Genomic DNA, 5,655 nt, shown 5'->3' with positions numbered 1-5,655 from the left:
GCCCAGGCTAGAGTGCAGTGGCACAATCTCGGCTCACTGCAACCTCTGCTGCTTGGGTTGAAATGATTCTCCCTTGGCCTCCCAAGTAGCTGGGATTACAGGTGCCTGCCATCACACCCAGCTAACTTTTGTACTTTTTAGTAGACATGGGGTTTCACTGTGTTGGCCAGGCTGGTCTTGAACTCCTGACCTCATGATCCACCCACCTCAGCCTCCCAAAGTGCTGGAATTACCAGGCTTGAGCCACAGTGCTGGCCTGAATTTTTCTTTTTTAAAGACCATTTTAATAGGCATGTGGTGGTAATACCTTGCGGTTCTAGTTTGTATTTCCTTAATGGTTAATGATCTTGATTGTGTTTTCATGTGCTTGCTTGCCACCTGTATATCATTGATGAAATGTCTGTTTAAATATTATGTCCACTTTAAAAATTGAGGGTTTTTTCCCTTCTTTTGAAAAGTCTATGTATTTTCTGGATACATAGTTTTTCAGATATGGATTTGCTTAGCATTCTTTGGCTTCTGTTTTTTTAAAAAAGAAATATGATTTGTAAATATTTTCTCCCAGTCCAGCTTATCAATTTTTTATTCTGTATATTGATTGTGCTTTTGGGTTGTCTCTAAGAAAATATTTGTCTAGCCTGTGGCCACAAAGATTTTCTCCTGTATCATTTTTTTCTAGAATATATCATTTTCAGTGTTACATTTAGGTCTGCAGTGCATTTTGAGTTAATTTTTTATTATTCAAAGTATGGATTGAGGCTCTTTTTTTTGTTTTGCATATGGACACCTTGTTCTGGTACCATTTATTGAAAACACTAATTTCTCTGTTGAATTGTCTATATTATTAATCCTGATTTGTATTTCATCTGACAGATCCAGAATGATTTGAAAAGTTAAAGCTTACTGTATTTAGAAATCTGTTAAGTGTCTTATTTGGAACCTGCCATTTGCTGACAGCAGTTTGTTATCTACAGAAGGATTTTCTAAAATAACTTTAAGCCTAAGATTAAAAGAAGATTTTGCTAATGATTCATTATCTGTTTGGAAAAACTTGCATGATTTTTCATGCATCAAGGATGAGCCGAAATGGTTTTTCCTAGAAGGTGCCCATTTTCTTTTTTGTAGAATTACTTGGTAGTTCTCTAATAATCTGTGTTTGGGCTTTATATCATCTTTGATAGTGATACATTTGGGGCAATTCTCTTTTTGTTTAAAACTATCATATAGTTGTCCTAAGTTAAGTACTTCTAGGCCAGGCTTGACGGCTTATGCCTGTAATCCAGAACTTTGAGAGGCAGAGGCAGGAGGATCACTTGAACCCAGGAGTTTGAGACCACCTAAATCAGAATCAAAAACATAGCCAGCGGTGTGGTGCATGCCTGTTGTCCTAGCTGCTTGGGAGGCTGAGGTGGGAGGTTTGCTTGAGCCCAGGAGTTCAAGGTTATAGTAAGCTGTGGTGGGTCCACTGCACTCCAACCTGGGTGACAGAGAGAGACTCTTTCTAAACAAACTGACTAAAAGTTTAATTACTTTAAGAAAAGGTAGTACACAATTATTGTTGTTAGGGTGAGGGTTTTCTTATTTTTCTTATTTTTATTTTTTTTTGGCAGGAGGAACTCTTGATTTGTCAGCCAGCCATGATTGCAGTGGCTCAATCAACTCACTGCAGTCTTAAACCCCTGGGCTGAAGTGATCCTCCTGCTTCAGCCTCCCAAGTAGCTAGGACTGTAGGACTAGGATGACAGGCACACGCCACGACGGCCATCTAATTTTTTTTAGAGACAAGGTCTCGCTATATTGCCCAGGCTGATGTCCAACTTCGTGGCCTCCAACAATGCTCCTACTTCAGCCTCCCAAAGTGCTGGAATTCCAGGCATGAGCCACTGTGCCTGGTTTATTTTTTATCTTTCACTGTAGAGTGAAAGAATTGCTATTTGGCTATACATTGGTGTTCTGTAATACGATGAGGTTTGAGTTAATCTCAGTATTTGGATATTTATTATTTATTAATTTAGAAGTACTTTGCAATTAACACCTTTAAAGTAACTTAAAATTTTAAGTGTTACAGTAGAAATTAAAATGCCAAGAAGCAGATGTTTTGGAGGTTAATTTAAGACAGACTTTCAGGCTGGGCCTCGTGGCTCACTCCCATAATCCCAGCACTTTGTGAGGCTGAGGCAGATGGATCAGCTGAGGTCAGGAGCACAAGACCAGCCTGGCCAACATGGTGAGGTCCCGTCTCTACTAAAAATATAAAAATTAGACAGGTGTGTTGGGGTGTGCTTGTAATCCCAGCTATTCAGGAGGCTGAGGCAGGAGAATCCCTTGAATCCGGGAGGCAGAATCTGCTATGAGCTGGTAGCGTGCCACAGTGCTCTAGAGTGGGCAATAGACCAAGATTCCATCTCAGTAAGACATAACAAAAATAAGATAGACTTTAGGGATTAATAGCTGCTTTTAAATTTTTAAAATCATTTGTTGGTCACTGCTTTTTTTCATTTCTGAAATGACCACTCTTAAGTGCCTTTTTATTTTGTCTTTGGAAAATGTACTCTTGTCCCTTGCTAGTCCATTTTTCTCCTTTATTTCCCCTTTCTTTATTTGGATAGACTTTGCCATACAATTTAATTTTTGTTATTTTTGTTGCAGTAAAATACATGTAACATAAAATTGATCACTTTAATTATTTTAAACTATGTGGTTCAAGCCACGTGTAGTGGTATGGCGCCTGTAGCTCCAGCTGGTCGAGAGACTGACGCTGCGCTCCTTGAGCCCAGGACTTTGAAGGCATCCTGGGCAATAATAGCGAGACTCCCTTCTCTTAATAAAAGCGTACAGTTCAGTGGCATTACATACGTTAACAATATTGTACGACCATCACCACCACCATCTTGTTCTAGAACTTGTTCATTACTGCCACACAATTTTAGCACCTAATTGTTCCTTAGTGTTTGGCTGCCATAGTAAGTATTAGATTTGTAAGAGATAAACAAGACTGAGTTCTTGTCCTCAAGGACTTCACAGTCTAGTGAGAGAAACCTAGTATTTATGATACAGTGTGGCAAATTACATGTTAGAACTCCCCGTCATTTAATTTCATTTATTCAATTAGAATTTTAATTTTACCTTGAAAAAGCAAAGTAACTTTTTGTTAGGTTAACATTCAAGTTGTCATATCATTCCACACACTGAATTCATTTAGGCTAGACCGAAGTCTTTAGTCTTTCGATTTAGGTCATTGTGGGACTCACAAATCCTTATGCCCTATATTTATGACAAGAAGGGAACCAGAAAGTTGATATTTTGATTTAAAACCAAATTATGAGCTATTCCTTCCTAATGAAGCAGGGAGATCTGTGAAAACTATGATTAGAGAGAACTTCTTAGTTGTCTGCAACTATCATTTGTTGAAACTGTTTTTACTTATTTTAGTTGCAGTGACACCTTGCTTGATTATGATCAAATACAGCATTGTAAAGGCATGTTTATTTCTCTTGGCAGATCATCTTGAGGAATAGTTGCTTTGGAAACTGTCAAGAGCTTATTTTTAATTTCTTGAAAAGCTGGGAGGTATCAACTGATACAAAGTTTAATGTCTTAGAAGTTTTAGTTTAAAATAATGTTATCAAATTGAGCAGTATTTTTCAAAATATAGATTTTATTTTCATTACTATGACTTATTTTCTTCATTATTAAAGACTCACTGTAATATTGCTTTTAAAAGTAAAACAGGCTGGGTGTGGTGGCTCACGCCTATGATCCCAGCACTTCGGGAGGCCAAGGCGGGTGGATCGCCTGAGCTCAGGAGTTTGAGACTACCCTAGGTAACATAACAAAACGCTGTCTCTACTAAAATACCAAAAATTAGCTGGGACTGGTGGTGCATGCTTGTAGTCCCAGCTACTTGGGAGGCTGAGGCATAACAATCACTTGAGCCTTGGAGGCAGAGGTTTTGGTTAGCTGAGATCGTGCCACTGCACTCCAGCTTGGGCTACAGAGTGAGACTCCGTCTCAGAAAAAAAAAAAAGGCAAAACAGCATGGCTCTTTGTTTATAAGATTCTGTAGTCTTCCTAATGTAGTCAGTCCAAAAGAATTGGTGTCCCAAACGGTTAATAGTGTTTTATTTTACAATTTCAACACTTGTTAGGAGAATAAAAATTCAGATTACTAGGCCTAATAAGCTGTATTTTGTTTTGTTTGAAATAGGGTCTCATTCTGTCACCAGGCTTGGAGTACAGAGACTTGATCACAGCTCACTGCAGCCTCAACCTCCTGGGCTTAAGTGATTATCCCACCTCAGCCTCCTGAGTAGCTGGGACTACAGGCTCACACCAAAATGTGTGGCTAATTAAAAAAATTTTTTTGTAGAAACAGGGTCTCACTGTATTCCCCATGCTGGTCTTGAACTCTTGTGCTCAAGTGATCTTTCTGCCTTAGGCTCCCAGAGTGCTGGGATTACAGACGTGAGCCACTGTGCCCAGCCCTAATACATTTTTATAATTTTTTTTCTTTTTTGGGGATAGGGGACAAAGTCTCGCTCTGTTGCCCAGGCTAGAGTGCAGTGGCCCGATTTCAGCTCACTGTAACCTCAAACTCCCGAGTTCAAGTGATTCTCCTGACTCAGCCCCCTGAGTGAGTGGGATTACAGGCGTGTGTGTGCCCGGCTAATTTTTGTATTTTTAGTACAGGCAGGGTTTCACCATGTTGGTTGGGCTTGTCTCAAACTCCTGATCTCATGATTTGCCCGTCTTGGCCTCCCAAAACACTGGGATTACAGGTGTGAGCCACCTCGCCCGACCGTGTGGTGTGGTTTTGATTGCCTACTGAAAAAGAATTATTGCAGTGTCCTTTTAGGTAAAAATAATAATAATAACAAAGAAAAGTTTAAAATAACCCTTTGTTGGTTAGGCTGTTAATACATTTGACTTACTGCTTTTGAAAAATAACTGTAATCATCTTTTTTCAGGGTAATCACTTTGATCAATATGAGGAAGGACACTTGGAAATTGAACAAGCATCACTTGACAAGCCTATTGAATCGGTAAGATAATCAGTTTTTAATTTCGGGTCTTAGCCAGTTAGTTAGGTAGTGTTCATGTGACACTTGATGTGAGTGAAGTTAAACTTATTAATAACCAGTAGTACAGTTTAGAGTTGTTTTCTTGTATGCCAAATACACTTTGGGATATAATCTGATATTTAATATGTTGGGAAATCAGTCCAAAAAAATCTAGAAATGCATTAGAATTTTGATGGAAAAATATCTTTTTGGCCCATACTGATGCTTTGTTGAAGGTAGCAAGTTAAAGTTTAGCATTTTGTGAACTGAATAAAGGAGTAAAATGTATTTTGATCCTTTTATAGCGTCACCTTTCCCAGGCAGTGTAATTATGTATGAAATGTTCCTGCATAAATAGAATATGTATGGAAAAAATTTCTTTTCAGTTATATTAGAAACAGTTAAGGAATTATGTGTTTTATTTACCAGACTTGTGAAACATGGCAAGTTTGGTCTCTGTAGCTTAAGAAATGTCTGTTTTTTGTCAGTAGCTGATTTTTTCTGTCTTTTCATACTGCTTAGTTTTGGGCACTGATGATATCAAGTAATAGAACAAGGAGATTTATTTACTGGGCTCTTAGTTTTAGAAAAACTT

Source organism: Cebus imitator, unplaced genomic scaffold (assembly GCF_001604975.1).
Source record: "Cebus imitator isolate Cc_AM_T3 unplaced genomic scaffold, Cebus_imitator-1.0 Scaffold990, whole genome shotgun sequence".
NCBI classification, from domain to species: Eukaryota; Metazoa; Chordata; class Mammalia; order Primates; family Cebidae; genus Cebus; species Cebus imitator.
Note: the sequence above shows the minus strand (reverse complement) of the source record.